The 13,067-nt window shown below is 37.9% G+C and overlaps 1 pseudogene; it reads right to left on the bottom strand.

Moving 5' to 3' along the window:
• Positions 1 to 4,434: 4,434 nt before the first annotated feature.
• Positions 4,435 to 4,822, bottom strand: LOC118718525 (annotated as a pseudogene).
• Positions 4,823 to 13,067: the final 8,245 nt, after the last annotated feature.

Here is a 13,067-nt window from a genome sequence, read left to right as displayed (position 1 = left end):
AAAAGACCCATGGCTACCCCTTCTCTTTTGTTCATAATTTAGCTTCAAACTAAGTAACCCTAAACACAGTTTTTAGTTTTGCCAAAATATGTAATCACAGACTATGGCGTATGTGTGTGTGTGTGTGTGTGTGTGTGTATACCAGTATAGGTGATTAGCTTCTTCTACCTAACTGTAGATTTTAAGATTAATTTACATTAAAGGTTATATAATGAGCTCATTTCTGTTGCTATACAATATTCATTGCATAAATTATTTTTCCATTCTGCTGTAGGTGAATATCCAGGTTCTTCCAATTTGAGAATATTATGAATAATACTACTATGAATGTAGTCATACATGTTTTTTGCTGCCTCTTATCATACAATTCTGAAGGTGTAGCTGAAGGGTATTAAGAGTAGAATTCCTGTGTTGGGCAATGCATATCTTTAATTTTACTAGCTAATGCCAACAGATTTTCTAGAGCAGATCTATAAATTTACATATTCACCTGCAATATGAGAACCTTTGGTGGTCCATATAATGACCCAGGTTGTTATTATTATATCTATTCTTCATTTATTTTAAATAATCAACTGTATAATAGTGGTATTTTATTTTGGTTTTAATTGGCATTTTCCTGATTATCAATGTGGTTAAGGATAATTTTACATGCTTCATAGATATTGTGATTTCTCTTTTTTGAAGAGCTTGTTCAAGTCTTTTACCTATTTTTTAATGCATTGTCTTAATGGATTGCTAAATGAAATAAGCCAGTCAGAGAAAGACAGGTATCACATGATCTCACTTATATGTAGAATCTAATGAACAATATAAACTGATGAACAAAATAGATCCAGAGAAACTGAAACATGAAAAAGGCTAACTTATTTCAGAAGGAAGGGGAGGAAGGAGACAGGAGGAGATTAATGAAAGATCTTATATGCATATGTGCATAGCCCATGGACAGACAACAGTGTGGGGAAGGCCTAGGGAGGGGCGAGAGTGGGATGGAAGGAGTCAATGGGGGGGAAAGAGGACATCTGAAATACTTTCAACAATAATTTTTTTTTTTTAAGTCTGGGCTCTGAAGTCAGAATAAATGAATTAAAATCCATGTTCTGCCACTCACTAGTTGTGTGGTCAGGTACAAATTAGGTGATTTTTCTACACCTCAGTGTTTCAATAAGTCAAGTGGGAATAATATTATCTTCCTCCAGAATTGTTATATTAGATACTAGAAGCCTGATGCACAAAGATTCGTGCTAGAATGAGCCTTCCTTTCCCTGGCTGCCATTACTGCCTTTCCACTCCGGCCCAGCCCCAGAGCCATCTCTTTTCTCTCCAGCCCAGAGCCACCTCTTTCGGCTCCTGCCCCCGATTTCCCACATTGCCCAGAGGCCCTGAGCAACCATGGGTGGGGTGGAATGCCTGCTTCATTGCCATGGCAATTACGCAAGTGCCCCCCCCTCTTACCCCCACCCCGCCAGTCACTCAGGGCCTATGTATTCAAATTAACCTCCATCTTCATTGGGTTGATTTGCATATCACTCCTGATTGGCTGGTGGGATTAGCAGAAGTATGGTCAATTTACATGTTTGTCTATTATTAGGTAAGATTTGTCTTCTGAGGTATGCCCCATATTTAACCTATTTCTTTTTTAAGAAATCCTAGTACTTATAGTCCTGTATTTATCCTAGAGAATTATTCCTGCTAGAGTTTCAAAGACATTTTTTATTGCCCTATTTTATTTATTTATTTATTTATTTATTTATTTATTTATTTATTTATTTTTAGAGAAAGGAAGGGAGAGGGAGAAAGAAACATTGATGTGAAAGGGAAACATCAATCGGTTGCCTCCTATACAGGCCCTGACTAGGGATGGAACTCACAACCTGGGTATGTGCCCTGACTGGGAATCAAACCTGCAACCCTTTGATGTACAGGATAGCATTCCAACCAACTAAGCCACCCTGGCCCAGACTTCTTGCCCTGTTTTAACACTTACACACTGTGGCATAATTTCTTTAGGTATCAGTCTTCTTCATTATATGTCTGGCTTTTATGGGACAGAAATTCACTTTGTGTCCCCAACACTTAACAACAATCAGCCAGTCAATTTCCACAAAGAAATCAGCTAGGATAATGATAGGGATTGCAATTAATCTTAGAGTATTATCATCTTAACAATATTCAGTCTTTCAATCCATAACATAGGATATTTTCCCAATGATTTAGATCCTTTTTTTTTTCCTTTCAACAATGTTTGTGTTTTCAGAGTATAAGTTTTACACTTCTTCTGTTAAATTTACTCCTAAGTATGTTAATTTTTATGCTATTTTAATTGGAATTGTTTTTCTTAACCTCATGTTATTGTCCATTGCGTATAGTATAGATATACAACTGATTTTCACATGTTTATCTCATTACCTGCAACCTTGCTAAATTTATTAGTTCTAATAGTTTTTACCCTTAAACATTCTTTAGGATTTTCTACATATAAGATCATGTCATTTGTGAATGATAGTTTTATTTCTTCCTTTCCAATTTGGATATATTTCACTATTTTTCTCTTACTTCATTTCATTGGCTAAAATCTCCAGGACAATGTTGAATAGAGGTGGTGAGAGCAGACATTCTTTCCTTAATCCTGATCTTAGAGGGAAAGCATTCATCTTTTCACTGTCAGATATGTTAGCTACAGATTATTTTTAGATGTCCTTTGTTAGGTTCAGGAAGAATCCTTCCATTTCTAGTTTGTTAAGTTTGTTATCATGATTGAGTGCTAAATTCTGTTAAACTCTTTTTCTGCATCTATTGAGATGATAATGTAACTTTGTTTTTCATTCTATTTATAGGATGCATGACATTAATTGATTTCAGATGTTAATCCAATTTTGCATTCCTGAGATAAGTCTCACTTGTTCATGCTGCATAATTCTTTTTATATATTGCTTAATTAGGTTTGCTAGTTTTTTGTTGAAGATTTTTGCATTCATATGCTAAGAGATAGTGATCTGTAGTTTTCCTTTGATGTCTTTTCCCTAGCCTCATAAAATTAATTGTGAAGTATTTATCCTCTTTTATATTTTGGATGAGTTTTTAAAGAATTAGCATTAAAATTGTTTAAATTTTTGGTAGAATTTGGCATTAAATCCATCTTTTTAAAATATACATATTTTTATTGATTTCAGAGATGGAGGGAGAGAAAAAAATAGAAACATCAGTGATGAGAATCATTGATCAGCTGCCTCCTGCACACCCCCTACCAGGTATTGAGGCTGCAACCCAAGCATGTGCCCTGACCAGGAATTGAATCATGACCTCCCAGTTCCATGGTCAGCAAACTGCGGCTCGTGAGCCACATACGGCTCTTTGGCCCCTTGAGTGTGGCTCTTCACAAAATACCATGGCCTGGGCTAGTTTATTTTGAAGAAGTGGCATTAGAACAAGTTTAAGTTTTAAAAGTTTGGCTCTCAAAAGAAATTTCAATCGTTGTACTGTTGATATTTGGCTCTGTTGACTAATGTGTTTGCCAACCACTGTCCTAGTTCATAGGTCAACACTTAACCACTGAGCCATGCCAGCTGAGCCACCTAACTCTTTTTGTGGGGGTAGATTTTTAATTATTATCATTGATTTAATTTCTGCACTGTTTTAGATCTATTTAGATTATCTATTTCTAATTGAGCCCATTTTGGTAGTTTGTATCTTTCTAAATTTGACCACTTTCTGGGTTATTCCAGTTGTTAGCATACAAATGTTCAGAGTGTTCCTTTATAATTCTTTTTATTTCTGGAAGGTGAGTAGTAAGGCCTTCTCTTTCATTTCTTATTCTAAAGATCTGAATTTTCTCTGTTTTTTTCTTGGTCAAACTAGCTAAAGTTTGTTGACTTTGTTGATCTTTTCAAATTTCTCAAGGAAATTTAAAAAATATTTTGAATTAAGTAAAAATAACAAATGATGTATTAAAATTTGGGGAATGCAGTAAAAGCAGTGATTATAGAAAATATTATAGCATTAAATATGTCATAATGTATTTAATCAAGCCCTTATGTTTGGATATTTAGATTATTTTCATTTTTAAATTATTTCAAGCATATAAACAATGCTACAATAAATAAACTGACTCAATTGTTAAGATTATTTAAAAATATTTAAAAGTATAGTTATTGGTTAAGCATATTTTCAGGCTTTCAAAATACATTACCAAATCCTCTAGAGTAGGGGTGTCGAACTCAATCAGAGAAGGGGCCAAAATCTAAAATCCAGCCTAAATCGCGGGCCAAATGGTTTACTGAACAGTCATAAACTGTCATTGTGATGGAAAGGCAGTGGAGTGCAGTGATGACAGCGTGGTGCGGGCCACATTGCAAGGCCTGGCGGGACGGATTTGGCCCGCAGGCCTTGTGTTTGACACATGTGCTCTAGAGAAATAGTATATTAGTTTATACTCTTACCCAAAATGACTCTAATCAAGTATTTTTTTTTAAACCGAGATTTATTGCGCGACTAATCAAATTCCTTAAGATGAACTGGATGCGGCCACAGCTGCCCTCTTGGGTTTGGGTGTTGTTCCTTCACGGAATCCATGCCTGAATCTGCGGTACACGATCTTCAGGTGCCTTATGCGGCTGGGCCCAGTGGTGTTTCGTCGTTTGGCCTTGGCATTCCAGTTGTACTTCCTCTTGCGCTTGGCGGGGTAGCCTCACTTGCTGCAGGGGGACTTCTGCAGGTGGTAGGCCTTGGAGCTGCAGCGGCAGCACAGAGTGTGCATCTTGTTGCGGCGCTTGCCGAACGATGACGTCCCCTTCGTCATCTTGCTTCTGCCGCTGAGACCAAAGAGGCCTAATTTGTCTTCATCTTTATAAATTAAAAAGGTAATACACGGTATCTCATTTTTGTTTAAATTTGCATTTTTATATGGCATGTATATTCATTCAAAAGATACCTTCTAGAAAACAGAAGTGCAAATGAAATAAGAAAACAGAGTCATCATAACATGATTCTTCTGACAATGTAGTCCCAGCATTGTATATTAGTTAGCAATTGTTCTTTTTGCTGCTTAAAATCCCCTGTTATCATGACAAGTTTCCTGCTGTAACTCTTCTGGCTATCTTTCATGCAATTGTTGGACAGCAATGCGGACTGCGGTGATATTTATGAGTCCCATCACAATATTAATGGATTTCCACCAATCCCTAGCTGCACACTAATCTACTCTTTATATATTAGTTATCTACCGCTGCTTGACAAATTAACCTCACAATTTAGTGTCTTAAAACAACATGCCTTATCTCATGGTTTCTGAGGGTCATGATGTGGGAGCAGTCTTCCCCGGTGGTTCTGTCTCAGGTTCTCTCATGAAGTTGCAGTTGAGCTGTCAGCTTGGGATGCAGTGTTCTGAAGCCTTAACCGGAACTGGAAGATCTATTTCCAAGGAGTTCTCATCCCCCCCACACCCCACCCCCAAGTGTTAGCTAAAGCCTTATTTCCTCACCACATGGACCACTCCACAGAGTTGTCAACTATCTTCCAAGACATGGCAGTTGATTTCCTCCAGAATGATGTGTGGTAAGACCAAGAAAAGAGGGGGGTGGGAGAGACACAGAGAGAGAGAAACACCTGAGTTAGAAGCTGCAGTCTATTTTAGCTAATCTCAGAATCCACATGCCATCACTTCTACCGCATGCTATTGGTCAGACAGACCAACCCTAGTTCAATGTGGGAGAAAACTAAACAAGTCTATGAACACTAGGAAATAGGGGTAATTGGAGGCCATTGTGACAGGCAGAATCATGCCCCTGTATAGTATTGTGATTTAAGATATATTTGGTCTTCATCCCTATTCTTCTCCCTATTTCTGGCACAATTCCTCAGAGAGGAATATAGTGTCTTTTGGGCTTTTGCTATGTTAATGAGGTTGTTGTAGTGTAATACACAACTTACAAAGGGTGCCTCAAAAAGTCAAATTATGGACTCATTTATTAAAGGCTGGCAGCATACGAGGGGCTAGAGCTCCAAATCTCGCAGCCCCAAACAGCTTGCCACATCTGGCTCATATTGGCAGAATATCACAAAGGTATTGATTACATCTTTGGGTCTGGAATGAGGAACCTGTTTCATGCAAGGCTTTTACAGAAGTGAAACTGAGCAAGTTAGTTATCTAAAGTATCTACAAATCACTGAATCGACAGAAACACATTATGGAACCACCAGGGCAATTTAGAATAATGGTGCTGTCCAGATTCTGGGATCACTGAGTCAACAGGAATGCACTCTCAGTAGCTACTGAGGCAATTTAGGATAATTTGTGCTCTTCTGATTCCGGGACCACTGAGTCAACTGAAGCTCAGTTATCTGTCCTGGGTCCCAGAAGAATGTGCTTCGATGGCCAGTGAGAACACAATCAGTGGGATATTCAAACCATCATAAATGGAGTATTGGGATAGCCTACATAAGTTCAGAAAAATCAAAATAACTTTTAAATAAGTACAGAACCCAAAACAGCAAGGTTAAGATATTAAATAGCAATTTTTACCCAAGTATGGTTGCTACCGTACTTTAAGGTAACTTCTGGAATGCACCTAAATCACCTAAGAATGGATGATGCTCACCAGAGGAATTAAACATGTAATGAAAGAATTGGCATTTTCAGTCCCACTCCCCCACCCCCCACCCCACCTCTGGGGAGAGGACAGGGACTGAAGATTGAGTGCAGTCACTAATGGCCAATGCTTTAATCAATGGTGCCTATGTAATAAAGCCTCAAGGAAGGAAGGAAGGAAGGAAGGAAGGAAGGAAGGAAGGAAGGAGGAGGGAGGGAGGGAGGGAGGGAGGGAGGGAGGGAGGGAGGGAGGGAGGGAGGGAGGGAGGGAGGAAGGAAGGAAGGAAGGAAGGAAGGAAGGAAGGAAGGAAGGGAAGAAGAAGAAGAAGAAGAAGAAGAAGAAGAAGAAGAAGAAGAAGAGGAGGAGGAGGAGGAGGAGGAGGAGGAGGAGGAGGAGGAGGAGGAGGAGGAGGAGGAGGAGGAGGAGGAGGGGGAAAAAGAGGAAGAAGAAGAAGAAGAAGAACAACAACAACAACAACAACAAAAACAACAGTGTTCAGCAAGCTTCTGGGTTGGTACAGAGAGTAGCCTGCTCAGAGAACATGGAAGCTCTGTGCCCCTTCCCCATACCTTGCCCCATACATTCTTTCATCTGGCTGTTTTCAGGTTACTGTATGTTCTTTTATAATAAATGGGTAATGTCGTAAGTAATACGTTTCTCTGAGCTCTCTGAACAGCTCTAGCAAATTGATCAAACCCAAGCAAGGGGTAATGGAAACCTCCAATCCATAGCCAGTCAGTCAGAAGCACAAGTGACAACCTAGAAATGGGATTGGCATCTGAAGTGGGGGTGGAGCGGGAAGGCAGTTTGTAGGACTGGCCCTTAACACTGTCTCTAGGAAGATAACAGTCAGAAGTAAGTGGAATTGTGGGACACCCAGCTGGTGTTTGAAAATTGGTTGGAGGTGTGTGGGGGGGGAACATATTGTATGTAATTTATGTCAAAATCTTACCTTTCCCCACTCTGCCTCACCCCACAAAAAAGATATTAAGTCCTAATCCAAGAACCTGTAAAAATGACCTTGTGGAAAATTCTTTGCAGATGTGATTAAGTTTAGGATCCTAAAATGGGGACAGTATTCTGTACATTCCAAGTGTATTACATTACTAAATGTCATTATGAGGGTTTTTATAAGAAAGTAGCAGAAAGATTTTTCACAGACACACAGAGGAGAAAGTGATGTACATGCGAAGCAGAGAGGAATTTGAAGGTGTGTCCACAGGCCAAAGAATGCCAAGAACTACCAGAAACTAAAAGGCAAGGAATGGATTCTCCCCTAGAGCCTCCAAAGCAAGCCTGGCCTGCCAACACTTTGAATTTGGTCCAGTGATATATTTCAGATTTCTGGCCTTCAGAGCTGTGAATAAATACATTCCTATCTTTTTTAAGCCACCAGGTTTACAATATTTTTATTTTCAAGTATATTTTTATTGATTTCAGAGAGTAAAGGAGAAGGAGAGAGAGGAAAGCAACATCAATGATAATAGAAGCATTGATTGGCTGCCTCCTGCATGCCCCCTACTGGGGATAGAACCCACAACCTGGGCATGTGCCCTTGACTGGAATGGAACCTGGGACCTTTTAGTCTGCAGGCTGACACTCTATCCACTGAGCCAAACCAGCTAGGGCTGCAATATTTTTAAAAAATAACAACCATGGTTAACTAATACAGTCATCTTAGAAGTTGACAGTCACACCTTTCATATCCTCAAACAATTCCTAAGATACGTTAAAGAGCTGCTGTTGATGATGTTCACTTTAGCATCAAGAGTAATGCACTGCCTTTGAGTCTTTGCACAGTTCAACACTATAACTTGCATACAGTTTTTACCATTAGAGATAAAAATTATTTTCAAACACAAAGTAAATACCTAAGAGGCCAAGGGATTTCACATTCAGCAGACTCTATGTAGTTTGGCATAGCCCTCACTAGTTTAAAGTAAGGCAGAGCTCAGGGCTCAGAGTATGTAATCCTTTCTGCTTCTAGCTTTTATTAGCTGAAGGGTACCATAGGTAATGGCTGTTTTATACACACAGAAAGCTAGAGGGAATAATTCCAAGACAAGTAGCATTACAATCAGTTCTGTTCCAGATGGTATTACTTGGGTACAAGTATACTACACCAGCTATAATTTTTAAATCTGTTTTTGAATATTTGTATTTCTTCTGTAAATTGTTTGTTCTTATATTTTGTCTCGTTTTCTAGTATGCTGTTCATCTTTTTCATGAAAAAAAAATTTAGTGATCATGCTGATCACTTTTCTCCATTATAGATCTTGCCTTTAGTATAATCTTTGGCAAAGCCTTCCTGTTACTCATACATTCACCTACAGCTCAAAATATTGCTCTTCTTAGACTCCTCACTTTCATTTGACTGTGTCAGGTGAAATGAGCCAACCAGTACTTACCTGGTAATATAAAAAGCACCTATTTATAGAAGCTTAAGCTTCTATAACAATACCATAGACTAGTTCTGGGAGCAAGAAGTAAAAGGTCACAGTGTTGTCAGGTTTGCTTTTTCCTGTCTTTGGTTTGCAGAGAATTGATCTCATTGTGTCCTCACAGGGCCCTCTCTCTGTGGATGTGCATTCTGCTATATCTTGCTCTTTCTGTAAGAACACCAGTCCTGCTGGACTAGGGCTCCACCTTTTTGGCCTTATTTAACCTTAATTACTTCCTAGTTCCCAAAAACATCTTTGGAAACTAGGGTTTCAACCTAAGAATTTTGGTGAAACTCAACTGAGACCATAACAGAGCATCATCTTAAACTGACTGCCATTGAGCACTTATGAAAGGAAAATGACCACAAATCCCTCTATTCCTCCTGGAACCCAATGAAATAAAATTAAAGAAATGTAATATATTTTGTATATTATATATATATATATATATATATATATATATATATATATATCCTATAATATCAATGGACATGAAAAGGCTCAATAGCAAATAAGAAACTTCAACAAATTGATGGACCATGTAAAGTAGATGGAATGTATTGTCAGTTGAAACACATCAGAGGGAGCAACAATTGGAAATATGTTCCAAGGAGGGAGATGGGACAAATCCGCCTTTGGAAACATGGATGATTCTCTGGGCTCAGAGTCAGAAGACCTGACAGAGAGCAGGAGTAAGAAGTGGGGCTGAGAAACAAGGAATTCATTCAAGGTCTGGGACATGGGGATATAACCTTCAGTGCCCCAGCTTGCCTAACTACTCAACGTTCAAGAAATCTAGCATTTAATTCTGGGAAACAATCCAGAGGACTATTTACTAAAAACATGAATGCTCTCTGGAGAGTTTTTAAATTTCTAGTGTGGGTTTTGGCTGCCTGGAGTAAATACCTGATCTCATTTTGGCATTTGAGAATCCCCAAGCCTTCTCTTAAATGAGAATGTCAATCTTGGATCATTAGGAATAAGAGGAAACCCAGCAACAGAAAAGCCAAATTCAAAGAGAAGAGAGAAATTCAAAGAATATAAATATTTTAATGTATTTTTTATATACACAGAAACAACTGAGATATTATTACACCCCTCAAGGGGAAAACAAAACAAAATAGTATGCTATGAAAGAGAACAATCTGAAAACAAAGAACTCTTGGCAAAGAAAATCTTGACTGTTAATAGTAAAAGCAGAGTTTGTAAAACATAATAGAAGAGTAAAGAAATCCTCTAAAAAATGTAGAATAAGAGAAAAGAGGAACAAAGGATCAATACCATAAAGAAGGTTGGGCAATAAAGTTGAATAAATATCACAGGAAATAGAACAAAGAAAACTAGAAAATAGGAGAGGAAATATAAGAAAATTATTTATTTGGGCTTGACATCTGAATAATAAATCCAGAAAGACAGGATCTTCCAAGTCAATGCAATTGTGAAATGAGTGGGGGAAATAGCTACACACATTGCTATGAAATTTAGATAATCAAGGAGAAGAGAAATTCCTAAAAGCTGCCAAGAGAAAATAAACAGGTACCTACAAAATCTCAGCAGTCAGACTGACACCAGACTTCTCATCTAGAACACAGAATGTGAGAGCAGAACAGAGCAAGACCTTCAACATTTTTATGTAAACTGGGTTTTTACCTAAAATTCTGTATCCGACCAAATTACTAATCACAGATGTGGGAGCAGAATAATGACATTTGAGACATGGAAAAACTTAAAGAATATAACCCCTTCCTATCATTCCTTAGCAAGTTACTTGAAGTTTGAAGAAAATACAAGAAAAAGACATAGGGTTTGGTTAACCATTAAGAGGTTGACCAGTGAAGACAAGTCAGAGGTGATACCATTCAGCAGCTTCATAGAACACATGGGCCAGCCGGGAGCAGGGGGACAAAGGTTATGGAAATATATCTCCCTCAGAAAGGAGATCCAAAGCTAAAGGACCCAAATCAGCAGGTAGCCAACTGCAAGGATGTGATAATGTCAGGATATTCAAAACTACTATTTTGTGAACAAGAAAAAAAAATTATTAAAAACTCTAGGCAAAATTAAAAGCTGTAAAAGAAAACTGTGATCCATTTTAGTAAATTTAAATGTAGTAAGATTTTACATGCTCAGAAAAAAAATGAAATTCAGTTGACTATAATGTTAAGAACATTTTTCCTCAAGTAATTCATGGATTGTGACCCATTAAGAAGGAAATGTAATCCTAGTACACCACTTGATCTAAAATGTCAATTATAATTTAATTACCATAAGGTTATTGGTTTTCAAGTAAGTCAGCATATGAAGAAAAAAAATTTACTTAATATAACAATGATCGTAACCTTTAGCGATATTTACAATATGAATATAAAAGTATAATTTACAAAAGAAAAGAAGCAAAAGGGGAGAAATTTAGAGGTACCAATATTCATCTTATAGAGAGCCTAATTATAATACATACTGATAGAATATAAAATAGAGTACTATAAGTTTTCAGAGAAACTGAAAATAGTTGTCAATCAGAGATAAATAGTATAGCTCAGCTAAATTTAAAGTTAAAATTCAGAGATTATCTAAAATTTGAAAATCAAGAAATAGCACTTTCTTTAGTGTTTTAGATGTACCCACTAGAAGAATTAAGCATCTACAATAATAAAAGCATAATATGCTAATTAGATCAAACAGCCGAATGACCTTCCAGGCATCATTCCAGATGTTCTACCTGAGTAATCCTTGGCAGTGGGAGCTGAGGCAGAGGTGGTTAGGGGTGAATAGGCAGGCAAGCAAGCAGTTAGAGATTATTAGGCAGGCAGACAGAGTGGTTAGGGGCGATCAGGCAGGCAGGCAGAGGCGGTTAGGAGTAATCAGGCAGGCAGGCAGGTAAGTGGTTAGGAGCCAGCAGTCCTGGATTGTGAGAGGGTGCAGGCCAGGCTGAGGGACCCCCTCACCTCTGCACAAATTTCATGCACCAGGCCTCTAGTAGTATGATAATTGCCTCTCAGGAATGAGTCTAGAGGATAGGGTGGTCTAGGAGAAGATTGTTGCTTGTATAAAAGCTGTTATCAACTATGTGATACTTTACCATATACATGTATTATTCTGATAGATCTTTTAAAAATATTAATTAAAAGTTATTGGAAAAAGCTATCTTTGTGTAAGATTGTTAAAGGTCAGGCAATCAGATTCTTCTCTCTATATATTCTTGGACTGAAGCCAAAGTGTCCTAGTTCTGGATACTTGGGCCATAATGCTTAGAGTCCCCACCCAAAAAGTTGCTTTTATTGAACTAGTTAGGCATTATAGTATGAATTTCTATTGAAACCTTCTTCTCGATAAGAAGTAGCCTTGAGTAACTCATTGTTGTATTTACTATATGAATACATTCTTTTCTGTATGGATATTTTTAAAGACCTTGTTCAGTCCATTGCACCTGCCCTCCTGATGAGAACCAACCACCCCACAAAACACACACACACACACACACACACACACACACACACACACTTTCTCTGGACTTAGTGCCAGAAATAAATGTGCCTCTCCTAAAGCAGCCATTAGCTTTTATGATCACTGATTTGGCTAAAACATTTCCTTCTCTGTATTGTCTCAGAATTCAATGGGTGATATACTTATAGAGCTTTAAGCAGACATTATTTCAACTCGTGTTCCATACTTTGTGTCTCTCTTTGTCCATATTTACTCACTTAGCTATATTTACATGTGCCTTGTTTTAGCTAGTGCATGTCTGTAAACTGCCCTAAGTCCTTTCTGGAGAGAGATGGAGGGAAGGGACTCAGGGAGGGGAAAAGGAAGGAAATGTAGTACACAGATTGACTACAGTTCTTAAGAAAACTCTAGCACATTCAGGAAATTATTTACAAAGAAATTACTAAAATAGTCTCATCGTTATGCTAATTCAGAAATATTTTCTTGGTTCATAGAGAAGTTTTATTAACTTACTTCCACCTATTACAATGGTGTTATAATTCTAACACATGAAAAAATAAACTTTTGTACTTGACAGAAATCCCAGAGCAGGGGA

This window comes from Pipistrellus kuhlii, unplaced genomic scaffold, assembly GCF_014108245.1.
Source record: "Pipistrellus kuhlii isolate mPipKuh1 unplaced genomic scaffold, mPipKuh1.p scaffold_m20_p_14, whole genome shotgun sequence".
NCBI classification, from domain to species: Eukaryota; Metazoa; Chordata; class Mammalia; order Chiroptera; family Vespertilionidae; genus Pipistrellus; species Pipistrellus kuhlii.
The sequence above is the reverse complement of the archived record's forward strand: the minus strand, read 5'-3'. Positions and strand labels throughout refer to the sequence as shown.